We start from the raw sequence: 15946 nt of genomic DNA, 5'->3' as shown, positions 1-15946 counted from the left end.
GCACAGTATACTAACCATGACATATGTCATGGCAAACTCCTCTTACAATGTGTGTTGAAGGACAAACACACTCTCCAACTTGCATTAGACATGGACTAGGGCACATCGCTAGTGTTTGCAATTGTACACCTATGTTGTGGAATACACTAACAATGTTGGACAAGCCTGGTGTAAGTAGTTCATATCTGAACAGAATGCAACATGGTCAGATGTACACAACTGGCCCCAACCAGGCTGTTGTGCCCACTATCGAAATGTAAAGCAGTGATAGCAGTAAAGCCCAGGATACTGTCCACCACAGTCAAAGTACTACCAGTACACTATACAGTACTACAGTGTTAGGTCAGTGTGAAAGGATGTTGACAACTGTATGCAAAGTATCCCATGCAAACACTGCAGGCACAGTATAATCCTATTGTGTTCACACACAAAGCAGTTGTACAGTAACTACACAACATGACATACAACCCACAACCATAAACGGGTGATAGTTGTTGAAGTTCACACACATCCACAAATGTGGTGGGCTGCAGAGTCCAACATATGGAATGCTCACAGTGGGCATGCTCACACACTTTGACAACATGCCATGGGAAGGCTGAACTGGGCATGCTCACACACTTAGTCCAAATCTCGGTTTAGCAGTTGGACACACATATCTGGTATTGTTATGTGTTATGCCAGGAACCAACCACATTACATCAGTCTGCCAAGTGCACACAGTTAAATGACTACAGAGACATACGTGATATAGTGGATCCCTCCCATATGCAAACATTTTCCACAGATGCAGAAGTTGTTCATACAAACAGGGAATGCTATGGCAATAAAGATATGCAAACAGTCTATCAGCAACAAATAATGTGCATTTGACAATTAAACATAATGGTGTAGAGGTCAACACTAGGCTGTTTGCCCTAGGGAATGACAGCTTAGCCATAGTGTGCTTGGTGTCTGCCTCGCCACAGGATGCACATTCCCCTTTCTAAACACAGATGATGTCAGCACCCTATAAGTACAGCAGGAGAAAACAAACTTCTCAGTAATCCGAATAGCGCGCTCCGCTAATGCGTCCGTCTCAAGTGTCATAACGTAGTTAGGTAGGGGTTTCAATTCCTGCAAATGCTCAGTGTGTGTGTGAGAGTGGGGTTGGTGTGTGTGAAGGAAATGTCCCTTTTGGCAAATAGGATAAGACACTACAGGATGCACATTCCCTTTCTAAACACCGATGATGTCAGCACCCTATAAGTACAGCAGGAGAAAAGAAGCTTCCCAGTAATGCGAATAGCGCGCTCTGCTAATGCGTCCATCTCAAGTGTCATAACATAGTTAGGTAGGGGTTTGAATCCTGCGAATGGCAAGTTTGTGTGTGTGAGGGAAATGTCCCTTTTGGCAAATAGGATAAGACACTACAGGATGCACATTCCCTTTCTCAACACCGATGATGTCAGCACCCTATAAGTAAAGCAGGAGAAAAGAAACCTCCCAGTAATGTGAATAGCGCGCTCTGCTAATGCGTCCATTTCAAGTGTCATAACATAGTTAGGTAGGGGTTTGAATCCTGCGAATGGCAAGTGTGTGTGTTTGTCTGAGGGGGGTTTGTGTGTGTAAGGGAAATGTCCCTTTTGGTAAATAGGATAAGACACTACAAGATGCACTTTCCCTTTCTAAACACCGATGATGTCAGCACCCTATAAGTACAGCAGGAGAAAAGAAACCTCCCAGTAATGCGAATAGCGTGCTCTGCTAATGCATCCGTCTCAAGTGTCCGAACATAGTTGGGTAGGGTTTTGAATCCTGCGAATGGCAAGTGTGTGTGTTTGTCTGAGGGGGGTTTGTGTGTGTGAGGGAAATGTCCCTTTTGGCAAATAGGATAAGACACTACAGGATGCACATTCCCTTTCTAAACACCGATGATGTCAGCACCCTATAAGTACAGCAGGAGAAAAGAAACCTCCCAGTAATGCAAATAGCGCGCTCCGCTAATGCATCCATCTCAAGTGTCAGAATATAGTTAGGTAGGGGTTTGAATCCTGCAAATGGCAAGTGTGTGTGTTTGTCTGAGGGGGGGTCGTGTGTGTGTGAGGGAAATGTCCCTTTTGGCAAATAGGATAAGACACTACAGGATGCACATTCCCTTTCTAAACACCGATGATGTCAGCACCCTATAAGTACAGCAGGAGAAAAGAAACCTCTCAGTAATGCGAATAGCGCGCTCCGCTAATGCGTCCGTCTCAAGTATCATAACATAGTTAGGTAGGAGTTTGAATCCTGCGAATGGCAATTGTGTGTGTTTGTCTGAGGGGGTTTGTGTGTGTGAGGGAAATGTCCCTTTTGACAAATAGGATAAGACACTACAGGATGCACATTCCCTTTCTAAACACCGATGATGTCAGCACCCTATAAGTACAGCAGGAGAAAAGAAACCTCCCAGTAATGCGAATAGCGCGCTCTGCTAATGCATCCGTCTCAAGTGTCAGAACATAGTTCGGTAGTGGTTTGAATCCCGTGAATAGCAAGTGTGTGTGTTTGTCTCAGGGGGGTTTGTGTGCGTGAGGGGAATGTCCCTTTTGGCAAATAGGATAAGACACTACAGGATGCACATTCCCTTTCTAAACACCGATGATGTCAGCACCCTATAAGTACAGCAGGAGAAAAGAAACCTCCCAGTAATGCGAATAGCACGCTCTGCTGATGCGCCCGTCTCAAGTGTCAGAACGTAGTTAGGTAGGGGTTTGAATCCTGTGAATGGCAAGTGTGTGTGTTTGTCTGAGTGGGGTTTGTGTGTGTGAGGGAAATGTCCCTTTTGGCAAATAGGATAAGACACTACAGGATGCACATTCCCTTTCTAAACACCGATGATGTCAGCACCCTATAAGTAAAGCAGGAGAAAAGAAACCTCCCAATAATGTGAATAGCACGCTCTGCTAATGTGTCCATCTCAAGTGTCATAATATAGTTAGGTAGGGGTTTGAATCTTGTGAATGGCAAGTGTGTGTGTTTGTGTGAGGGAAATGTCCCTTTTGGCAACTAGGTGAACAGACTACAGGATGCCCATTCCCTTTTCTAAACACTGATGATGTCAGCACTCTATAAGTATAGCAGGGGAAGAGAAAACCCCCAGTAATGCAAATAGTGTGCTCTGCTAATGCGTCCGTCTCAAGTGTCATAACAGGCAGATAGGGGTTTGAATCTTGCAATTGGCAAGTGTGTGTTTTTGGCTGAGGGGGGTTAGTGTGTGTGAGGACAATGTCCCTTTTGGCAACTAGGTGAACAGACTACAGGATGCACATTCCCCTTCTAAACACTGTTCAGCAGACGGCCATGGCTCTGGCACAAGTTGTCTGTTGCTATGATGCCCCTTTGGAAGATGCTTGTGTCAGCTGGGGAGTCGATTATGGTGGCCAGTTTGCAGTCATCTGCATATTTGGACAGCCACAGTTCATCCGTGTTGGCCTGTACCTCCAATAAATATATACCAAACAAGAGGGTCCCAGGACTGAGCCTTGTGGGACACAACCTGTAACTGTTATGGGGTCTGGCATGGCTCCAACAATGCTAACCATGTGGGTTCTGTTCTTGAGCCACTGTGCAATCCATCTAGTGACATAGGGGCTTATATTTAAGCTGGTGAGCTTCCCTAGAATGCCCAAGTGTGGTATTGTTGGCGCTTGCAAGGTCCAGGTAGGCTGTGTGAACCACCTTCCCCTCGGCAATGGCCTTGGTGACTGTATCAAAGAAATCAACCGGGTTACACACGGTAGTGCTGGTGTGCTCTCAGTAGCCCTGAACCAGGCATCTGTTACTGCACAGATATCGATGTTATCCATGCTAAGGAATGTTTTGGGTGCGTGCATCTGGAGGTGTAGACATCTGGCGTTGGGTAGCATTGCTCTTAGTGTCTTATCCCTTGTGATACCTATGAAGGTGGGTTTGTCATTTGAGCCCTGCCTAACATAGGCACTATGGGGGTAGCAAGAGCCTTTGCCAATATCTGAAAGGCCAGCGGTGACAGGTGCAGGCTGTCCCTAGCAAAGCAGGTAGTTCAACAGAAGATGAATATGTGAAGGTGTAGTGCCTGTGATTAGTTAGCAGTAGCATATATGACTGCTCACATGGACACATGCCAGGCAGGTCATATGCACTGTGTCACAGGCAATGTACATGTGAACAGGACAAACAGTGACAACCTGTCAAGTGGGACATGGACATACATATAGTAGGCTATGCAGATGGCACTAGGAGTCCACAGAAGCTCTATAACTATGCATTGCAGGTGTGATCAGTATTCCAGGGTAATTGCAAGCAAACATGCATGCAAACAAAGATACAGTAAACAGGGCTCCATGTAGTCCATTGTACAACAAACAAGCTGTACCAGTTCCAGTAGGTAACACTGCAAATATGTAGGCACTATGCACATGTACATGGAAATACATGGGTCAGATGACTAGGGTCCAGTCTCAGTGCACACAAGTGTACGGAACATGCATGTACTGTCAGGATGTACAATAACTGGATAGAAACCCATGTGCTCATACCTGCAGTAATACACATGTCAAATAGACACTGAGCCTTCACTCAGTGGTTCCATACTTAGTAGGATGTATGCTCACTGGCCTGCCACCACAGTATCCCTGACATATATGGGGACTCTCCCTCCTGTGACAGTTAGTTATGTGTGTTGGGGCTGACTAGCATGGTATGAGATGTGTGCATGCAGTGCTAGGGTGCTCCTGTGTGTCCTGTACCAGTTGTGTAGTACTGCACACATATCAACATCCTCAAACATCTGCATTGCAGAGTCTAGTGTGGGCAACATGCCACTTGCAATTTACATGTCCATCATTGTGTAATACTATATTCATTACCCTATCCCCTGTGCTACCTATGTATGTAGCCTTCTGTTGACATCATTACCACCAGTATGCCAACATGTGCAGATGATACACTATGGTACTTACCATGGGTGTAGACAACAGGACATGACAATCACACACTTACTGCATCAGGCATGCTGTGATATACCCACAATTAATTCAGCACACAGTACTGTTAACAACATGATACTATTACTACACATCTATGTGTTCACCATGTGCATCAGCAACATGTTAACCTGTACCTGCACAGTTGTTACAGATTGCAGGAGGTGGCACAGTTTCATCATATGCACAGGGTGTGAACTTGGTATGCCTGAGTCAGCCACCGATACCACCGATTGACATGTATGTGTATGTGTGTTGGTGAGGGACAGCAGTAGAAGGTGGGGCAATGTTGATGCAGTGTGTGCGGTAGCCCTAGGTGTTGTCAATTTGCATGTGTGTATGGATGCACACAGTTCCACCTCATGGCTGCCATATACTGGTGTTTGTGGTCAGCCACAGACTGTACCTGCCAGGTCATACAGATCAGTCTCTCTGGCCACGGACACGGTACCTGTGCCTTGCAGGGGTGCTACGGACCGTATCCGGTACCAAACCAGACTGGGTACTGTCATCAGAAACAGGTGTTCGTTGACTGGACACAGATCCCTGTCGGGCCTGGCCAGAGCCACGTGCACGTGGTCTCCTGGGGTGGTCTGATGACAGCACAGACCCAGCATTGCTGGGGCTGCTGCTGGCACTACGGGGGTGGCCACGGCCCTGTTGTCATCCGCGCCGACTGCCAGCTGCTGCTGTTGCTGGCATACGGCCACGTCGACGCCTCAACTGCCCACCATCACCCTGGCTCATGGACATGTAGTTGTGGAACCGGTCTAATATGTCCCCACAACGTCTGTCTACGACATCGGTGAAATCACGGATGGCAGCCGCAATGTCACGCATACTGTCAGTCATGGCTGTGCGACATGCTGCCAGCTCCTCAGACCCTGTCTGGTGTACCGTTCCATACGTGACTGTGCCTGCATGACAGTCCGAAACATAGCTGAGGTTGTAAGACCTCTGTGGGCATGTCTGACAGGGGCAGTACGCCCATGGATGCTCCCACGAGAACCCCTGGACATCTGTCTGTGTGGTACCATCTCTGGGCCATGCCCATGGCTGCTGTGTGGGGAGGCATGTGCCACAGATACCACATTACCCTGGTCAATGCCCACTGTATGCTGTCCATCACCTAGGGACAGTGGTGACAAGGGGTGTATTGGCAGGATAACTGTGCGCATTGATGGGGTCGACAGCAGTGTACTGTCAATTGGCTGACCAATGGCGGACCCTGGCATATCTTCCTGTGCCATTACACCGATGTCATCATTATCAGTACCCACGGCACCTGACTCAGGTTCCCTGCTACATGACACCAGAGCAGCAACAGAACCTGTGGGAAGGAAATAGGAAACACAGTTTACAATGTCTACACATTACCAGCGATGCACACATGCACAGGTGCACACATGCACACATGCACACATGCACACGTGCACAGGTGCACACATGCACAGGTGCACACATGCACACATGCACACGTGCACACATGCACACATGCACAGGTGCACACATGCACACATGCACAGGTGCACACATGCACACATGCACACGTGCACAGGTGCACACATGCACAGGTGCACATGCACACATGCACACATGCACACATGCACAGGTGCACACATGCACAGATGCACATGCACACATGCACACATGCACACATGCACACGCAGACAGTTTCACACAATTGTACAGTACTCAGTATGCTGATATCAACACACAGACACAGACACACCTACATGCATACAAAGGGACACGGGCCAAAAAATTTTCACAAAATTTACAGGAATTGTTAAAAACCCTCACCCCAGGAACGACAACCAACCTGCAACAAAGAAACTAATTAGTGGCCAAATTGTTTCTTTTTACTAATCAACACCCCTTTACAGGAATTTTAATACACACTTCACAAAATATAGGGGTGCAGTAAAAACCCAAAGGCCCCCCAACATGAAACTACCCGTGCACAACGTCCAAAAATTTTTTACCCGGTATGGTTTTTTTGGGGCAGTACAACAGTCGCCTTTTTCGGTCAGCCCCTAATAGGGGTATCCCTCCATTTATATGTAACCCACCACCTTCACCTTTTCCTTAACTACCGTGACACAGTCATTAAATATGCATATTTACCTGCTCAATTTTCCTTTTTCGCCCTTTCTTTCCCAGGCCTTCCACAGTGCAGTCTCCCGCTGTTTGGCTGGGCAAAAGGAGTATCCCCCAGGTCTGGTGTATTTCACCCACTGTGGAGTGGTGGGTTCCCGGGGGGCCTGACCGGAAAGTCCCGGATAAATAATTTTCAGGATTTTTCTACCTGCTCTATGTTATATCCTATTCCCTTTACCGCGCAGGTTCACAGTGAGGGCCTTCTGCTCCCCCCTGTGCAAAAGGAGTATTGCATATCCCCCAGGTCGTGTTCTCCCCTCCTCACTTGGGGTTTGTTCTGGTCTGTACCTAAAAAATACTTGGTACCCCAATATTGCCCGGGTTACAATACCCCCACCCCCAGCACTGACTTATGAAAAAACAATACAAATTTACACTTTGTCTATTTGGGATCCTTAGATGGGGCCCGTCAGTCAACCCCCAATGTGCCCCCCAAAAAGTTTCTGACACTCCAAAAATGGGCATAATCCCCAAAACCAAAACATTCCCAAAGGGGAACACCCGTCGGTGGACCCCCCATGGTTGTATTCAGGATGGAAGCCTCAAACGGCAATTATGGGGGGGGCACAATGGTGGATTATTTCCCCCTCACACAGGGGAAAAGAGGGGTAAGGTACATACAGATACCCAACCCTTTTCATTTGTTTCAATGGTAGGACCTCCCATGCCCCTGGAGTACAAACACAATTTCCCGACCCCTAACAACTTTCAGACATTCAGTGCATGGTTTCTGCAAATCCCATATGAACCCCAACAATTCCAAAAAAGGACAGCAAAAAACCCTGGTCCCGTGGACCCCCAGCCATAAGACAGGGGTAAACAAAATGAAGGGTATGCAAGGGCAAGGATAATTCACTGGGGAAAAGGGATGGTTCCCCCCTTAAGGACATCCCATCCAAAACTACAAAACAAACTTAAAAATCAATACATACAAATGCAGCCCCCCCTCCCGTTTGTTACCCAAAACCTTGGGTAGGACCCCTTCTTCCCAGTTACACAACCAACATATTCCACTGACAACATTCACATTGTGGACAGTTCAGGGGAGTTTTTTCAAAACCGTTTTTATTAGGGGTTTGGTTTTTCAGTGGAAATTTCCCCTGTCACACATTCAGGGAGGACACACACAGCAGAATTTTTTTAAAACATGGTTTTTGGGGCCTGATGGGGGTTCCCCATATGTAAATCTGGGAGGGTAACCCTATGGGGTGCTATGTTACCTTTTTTGCCTGTCAGGAAATTTTTTACTTTTACATGGACAGCACGTGTTTTTCCAACTTTCTGAGGAGGCCTACCATACCAATTTTTCAATACAAACAAACCCTTCTTACAATACCCTTCATATTAGGGGATTGCCCTGTGCTACAGGGGGACATTTAAAATTTTGCCCTACCCCCGAAAAATTGGGGGGGAACACAATTGGGGGTTTTTGAGGTACTGGTGTGGTTTACCATTTACACGGGTTACTCCCCCTTTTTTCAAACCTTTGAATAACTTCACAGGTATGTTTTTAAAATTCTCTTCTTCTTCTTAAATTTTTTATTGATATTTTATTTTAAATTTATAATTATATTATATAAAAAAAATTTATTTATTATTTTTAATATTTTTAATTTATTTTATATATTAAATTTTAAATTTATTTTGTAGCATAAAGTGGACCGGGGGTGTAGTACGGGGGGAGGTGTGTTGAGGGCATTTCAACAATGTGTACAGTCATTGTCTTTATATTTCTCATTATCATACCATGGCATTCATTATGTTGGGGACAAACCTACTGTCATTTTTCCTAACTCCCATGTTGTAACATAATGTTCATATTAATATTATTATATATTATATTTAAATTTTATTTAAATTACAATATTAACCATACATATGGTGACATACTAATTTATGTTGACAGGTTTCAACATTTTGTCACCAACTGTTCCCCAATAAAATCTGTAAAAAACAAAAGTGAAAATAATTTTAATCACTCCCTCTCCCTTATATTAATAATTTAATAAAATTATTAATTATATATTTTATTTTTTTAAATCTTATATAATATATAAAAATAAATATATTAATATTAATTTATATATTACTTTTAAATTCCTGTGTTTGCACAGTGTTCCTTTTGTCGGTTCTCTTCCTGTGTATTCCCCGGTTTTAGCTTTCAGGGATGTTCTAAAAATTTTTCTGCTGTTAATTCATTTTTTTTCCCTTTTCTTCTTTCTGTCTGTTTCCACTCCTTCTCATGAAAGAAATATTGCTTAATATAAATATTTTTATATTAATATTATTTAAATTTTACCCCATTTCAACATACCCTTGTGACATTCATTCCATTGTTTAGAAAAGGTATAAAAATTTGGTCTACCCTTTTTGTTTAACAACCCCTTTATCTGTAAACATTTAAAGGTTTGGGACCCTATTTTCCCTTTTTGGGAATTAAAACCTACAATTTTTTACAACTTGTATGTCACTGACCCAAAATACAAATGTTGTTGGGTTTTTGTGTTGTGTTGTTTGCCCTTTCACTTTTCTTCATTTGGTAAGGCCAAATTTTTTAACACATTTTTGGAGGGTTTACGTATGTGCCTTTTTTATTTTTTTACATTAAACCCTTTGGAAGCTTTCTTTCTGCTGGGGGGTTCCTGGTTTCTGGCCTGGTGTCCACTCATTGGGGATTTAGTATGTGCTGAACCCCCAAACTTTTGGTTATCAGTTTTCCCCTTTCTTCTTCCCCTTTGTCTTTGTCTTTCTTGGGGTTGCATGAAAGTATTTCATTTTTTGCCCTGGGGTGAAAACTTTAGGACTCCCTATTCCATTGATGGTTCACCTTTTGCCACTTTTTTAATTTCACAGGGGTTGTGGGGGCCCCGAAGCATTCACTGTTTTATTCAGGTCTTAAAAAATATGGGGGGTTTGGACCCCTTTCAGATTTTGCAGGGCCCATTTTTTTTTATTTGGCAATTTCTGAATTTTTTGGTATCTCTCAATCAGTTGGGAAAACATTCTTTTAATCATTTCCCATCCCACAAGGGGTAGACCCTGACCTAAATTCGTTTGTTGTTTTTTGTTGTGTTGGTTTTGGGCCCTTTCTCCCCTTTTTTTTTGGCCATTGTTCCTTTAAAAGGGGGGTTGGGGGTTGGGGGTTTATCCTCTTGGGATGTGTGTGTCTTGAATGTAGGTGCTTTTTTTAGCTTCCCTAAATTTTCCACACACACTTTTTGGAAAACCCCATTTTGTGGGGTTTAAAGCATGCTTTTTGTCTCCATTTTTCCCTTTAACATTCCCATTTAAGTATTTTATTTTGCCTGTTTTTTAAAGGCAGGCTTTGGTTCATCGTATGTGCCTCCTGGGTTTGGGACTACAGTGGGATTTTATTTTCTTTGCTGAGTGGACCCGTTGGTAAGGGATTTTTGCATTGTAACTTTCCTTTTCGGGCCCCATGAGGGGTTATACCAAAGGACCCTATTAAAACCCTTGGTTACCTTTCCCACCCGTTTTTCTTTAAAGGTGGGGGCAAAATGGGGAAAATCACGGGGTAAGCTAGGGCAACTTATTCAAATGTGGTGGCCCTAGTGCCCATTTTTTCCCGGCTGTCAATTTGTAATTTGGTTAATTTGAAAACCCTTACCCCGGAATGTCGGCCAATAAATTGTTTTACACCAATTGATTTATATTCCATTCCAGTGACTGTTTTGGGAATGGGGGGCCTTGTTGGGGGAATTTTTTTGGGGAAAGGGGCCCTTTTTTTTTTTCAAATTATTCGGTGGGATGGTCCTGGGGGGGGAGGTTGGGGGTTAAAGGCCAAAAGGGTACGGGGGTTTAAGTGGGGGGTTCCTTGAGGGCAGGTTTTAATAACCCATAGCCCACAGATGGCCTGGCTGTTCCCCACCCATAGGATTCCACGTTTTTGGGACCTGTCTGGGGGTGTGTACCAAACCCTCCCTTTTTCCCACCTCCTACTGGGGGGGTTACAGATAATTCCCAGCACCCCAAGTTAGGAGGGTAGTGGTATCTGGCCCCAAATTAGGGGGCAGTCCCCCGGGTTCCCGGGGGACCCACCGGGGGGTACTGACTAGTCCCGGTGCATCCCAGTGATAAGGGGGGCCCTAACCCCTTCCGGTTCTTTTTTTGCAAGTCAGCATTTGGGGGGCTTAAACCACACAAAGGAAAACTGATTAACCCTTAACCCACCCGTATTCCCCCTTTAAAGAAAAAATGAAAGAAAGTTAAAGTCCAAAAAAGAGGGTTGAGAGGAACAGGCCTTGGGATGTTTCAGGGGGGATGATAACAACTGCAAAAATTTTACCCCCAACAAAGGGCCCGGGGGGTAATTTGTTGACATACCTTTTTTCTGGAAGGGAAGGGGGTTTAAGGGGGGGAAAAATAATATTTTTACAAACAATTGTAATTTTAAAAGTCAGTTTATAACATTGTTTAATGGGCCTATATGTAATTTTTGGTGGGACGATGCCCTTTTTTTTTTTTTTTCATAAGTTTGTTTAGTAAATCCGTTTCGCTTTTAAAGTAGGTTGGGTTTTTTTACAGACAATCATCCTATCTGGTATTTCAGACTGGGTGCAACATATCCAGATTTTGCTGTACACATTCCACATGCAGCAACACTTTGAACAGATTTTGCTGTTTGGTTCTGAGTCTCACATGCATTTAATTCTGTCCTAACTGCAGTATGGTTTATTCAGGGGTTATAACTACTGTATTGCTGTATTCCTGACACTTTCTCACACTCTCTCACTTGCTTTCATGTTACTATTCAGACTGGTACTTCTAGGCTTTATTGACATGTTTTAACAACAGTTATTACAGTTCTTTCCAGCAGTCTCACTTCTGTCATGTTTCAGTATTTCCACAGGGATATATTTCACACGTGATTTCATCCTCTTCTGCAGCTATACTTTACATGCTGCTGCAGATTGTGTACTATTTTCTTACAGGCAGGGCAGTTTTACTTAAAGATATATGTTGGACAGTGTCATGTTTAGTTTACACTTACAGGCTGGGAACTGTTGTAATCAGGCAATACTTGCATACACTTTCACACTGTTACTTGCAGATTTAATTCCTTCCTGGCTACACTGCACTCTTTTGCTGACTGTCATACATTTATATATCTTTACAGTTACTAGTAGTGGATTACTGACCTGCCTGGTGGCGAATCAAGACCAGCCTATCGGCATAGGCTCTGCGGTTCGCAGAACGGACACCTGCAGCTGTAATATAAATGAAGTAATATTGGAATACACATCTCCATAATTTCAGGTAGTTTAACTTTCTACATACATAATTAATTGTTACTTACTCAGTGGTGGGCGTTGGGTGATTGCCGGGCCTCCTGGATCCAAAGGTTCAGTTGGTCCTGCTTATGCCTCTTCAGGTCCGCATGGTGGTGACGGACCTGCTCACCTGTCCTTGGAATTCCTGTGGCACTGGTGAGTTCATGAGCCAACTGGTCCCACGCCTCAGCCCTGTACGCTCGCCAGAGGACCTGGCCCTGCATGAGTTGGGCCTCATGGTTGTGGACTAGGAGCCAGGCCATGTACCTGGACTCCTCAACACCCCACCTCTGCGCTCGAAAGTGACTACCCTCACCTACACCTGACATTCTGCCTGCAGGTCTGTTCTACAATCGTTTATCCTGTGTATTCCTGCCTATGGGGCTTATATAGTCCGTTTTTCCCGCACATATCTGTGATTGGCCAGTTTGGAATTGTATCAACTTCAGTAAACCTGCATTGTCATGCTGTAGTTTGTATTCATTCCTATATATGAGCTATTATTGCATTTCTAGGTACTGCTGTCATGGCTTAGTGGTTCTGTACCTTGACTATGGTGTATAGTATCCTGGGTTCGAACCTGGCCACTGTTTTTCATGACTGTCTAGACATGTTGAGGGGTGTGTCTGTGTAAAGGCAGTTTGGATACGGCTTGCTCACCGTTGCCCGTCGGTTAGCTTGTTTGCACGGTGCGCAGCTCCGCGCAAATGGGGTAAGCTGGTTTAAGCCTCATTTGGCTATCGGCACGCATATTCCGCTCAGCTCAGTTAGGAGCACATATATTTAGCATGGTAAACCACTGCTCAGCTACGGGCACTCAGTTTGCACCAGTTGGACCAATGCTTATCTACGGGCACATACACTCACTCTGTTGTACTGTAGCTCAGCTATGGGCACATCTGGCAGTTTATATTAATTTCTTAGCTCACATTTATTCAATATAAATGGGATATTTCATTGCATTTTACATATATTCTGGTTTTATGTGTACATATGTGTCAGGGACTTGTTTCCTGCTTATTTTGCAAAAAAAAAAATTGTGTTGTGGGGGCTCGAACCATGAATGCCTGCTCTGCATCCGGCATCTCTACCGCTACACTATTGCTTCCTGGCTTATTTTGCATATTTAGTTCTTATATGCTTTCCCATTGACTGCTAACTGTAGCTGCGCTACGGGCACGCCCACGCAAACGAGCGCACTCACGGTTAAACATCTTTACAATTTAAAAAAAATATGACATGTTCATTTAGATTGTTTTATGTTTAATAGTCTGTAGGGGTGTGTGTTGTGTTGTGTTTATTCACATTTCCGTGGACTCTGTTGTGGGTGTCTACTTTGGGCACTTTTACACTTCTGGGGGCGTGTCCGCTTACAGGGCTCAGCCTACAGACACGCCCCCTACTGTCTTACACGGACCTTGTTCGACTTAGGTGTGATTCAGCATGCTCTCCTGAATATGCAGAGCATGCTGACATCACTCCGTTTAACTGCAGCCTCCATGTAAGAGTTATAACTCTTACACAGAGGCTTCGTGAATCCTGGGGTATGACACATTGAATTGTCATTCCTTTAGAATAGATGCTATCCACTATGATTATTTTCTTATTACATTACATGATTTAGGATGTTACACTGTTTTATATCAAACTGCTAATTAACTGTCATATGACAGTCATATGATAGCATAATCACATCTAACGTACATAACAAACCATTGCAAAGTAGATTTTGTCAATACATAATGTAATATCATATTTGTCCAGCCTTTTCTCTCTCCCATTCACTATCAATAATAATCCATCTTTGTGTGGTTTAGTTTCATCTGCTAATACAGAGACAACAACTTTGTATAGAGTGCTGTTAGGTCTGAGCAAAGCTTATCACATAATTTTCTTTTCCCAGGTGCAATATTGTACATTTTAGTGTGATCCTCCATTGTATCTGTTTAATATCAGTTTAGATTATGTATGGAGACTTGCCATGAACTAACTTTCAGACACTTAATAGATAATAGTTATCTATGGCAATCTATGGCCTGTCTCACTGTTACAGCAAATATACTACTTTTTCATATTTCCTTAAATAGTTTTGAGAGGTGCAAGTATATCAAACACATAAGAAAAAAACACCAGTGTGGCACAGATAAGGCCCTAACTATGGCACAGGTGGCATAGGTATGATTAGTGGCTCAGGCCTCTGAGATACTGGCAGGTAGGGAAGGAGGACATTCAGCTAGGCATTCCCTGCAGGGAGGTGTGGTCCATAGAGGCCCTTGGTGGTAACAGGTACATGCAAGGGACTGGAGATACCAAGTGGTAGGTTATAAAATGAAAAAAAATCCCCTAGTGGAAGCAGTCAATGGCACCCCCCCCCCCAATAAAGCCCTTAGGTTCCATTCCAGCCTTAGAACAGAGATGGTAAAAGATTGGTAGAAGTGGCTGGGTGATCTTGTAATGGACAGGTGAATTTGGTCTGGGGTAGTTGGAAAGAATGAAGGAGGAAGGGTGCAAAAAAGGAGCATAGATGATAAAAATCATAAACATGTCTCATAAATATAAAACTTCCAAATACTCCCACCACCTCTTAGTGACCATTGTCTTCTCTTTTCCAGTGGACATCCAAATTCCTAAAACACAGTTCTAATTTCTTTCAGGGTAGGCTTTTACTAGATACCTCTTCTAATAGCATAGCACAAGATCTATACCTTAATGAGTGGTCCTCCCTCAACTCATGCACTACCACTATAGCTGCCCTTTTTAAATTTTACAGTATTCTCTGCCTCCTTCAAGACATATTATTCTGACTTAAACATAAAAAAATATATATATAATACCATCTGGACAAACCCAACACACAAGGATGCAATAAGGGACAGAGAAAATGCATAGCAATATGGCAAAGCAATACAAATGATACTATAATATTTAAAATTATCAGCAGGTAAGAAAAACACAGATTAAGAACATAGGAAGCCAAAGTTATTTACTTAGCATCTGTCCAACAGACTCAAATCTGTTATCATCAAAATTCTAGGCGACTATTAAAAATAAAACATACCCATGATCTTTCATAAAAAAACGGTCATTCGCCCATACTCAACCAGATCTTATGATTTTTATCCAATAATCTGTATCATCACTTCCACCTCAGTCCTTCAAAACATTTACAAATCATACATCACTCAGTCTAGACACTGCCTTTCTCATTGTGATTGATAAATTCCCATTCTATTTTAAATTAATTTCTGCTACCAAGTGCAGGAATTTCTCAGGGACATCCATTGCAGCTATAAACAAGTATATATTTTCATTCCCTTCATCCATGATTTTCACAACGCTGTACTAATATCTTGAGTAAATCTCTAACACTCTCTTTGAACTCTCTAACATTTGCTTACAATCTCTCTATAACCACATCAGTAGCATGGTGCACCATCATAGCTTCAAAGACTTCCTCCTTGTCACATCCCTAAGGTCAACTATCCTTCTTTTCCTAATGCCTAAATA

This window comes from Protopterus annectens, chromosome 2.part1 (assembly GCF_019279795.1).
Source record: "Protopterus annectens isolate FY-2018-M chromosome 2.part1, PAN1.0, whole genome shotgun sequence".
In the NCBI taxonomy this organism is placed as follows: Eukaryota; Metazoa; Chordata; order Ceratodontiformes; family Protopteridae; genus Protopterus; species Protopterus annectens.
The sequence above is the reverse complement of the archived record's forward strand: the minus strand, read 5'-3'. Positions refer to the sequence as shown.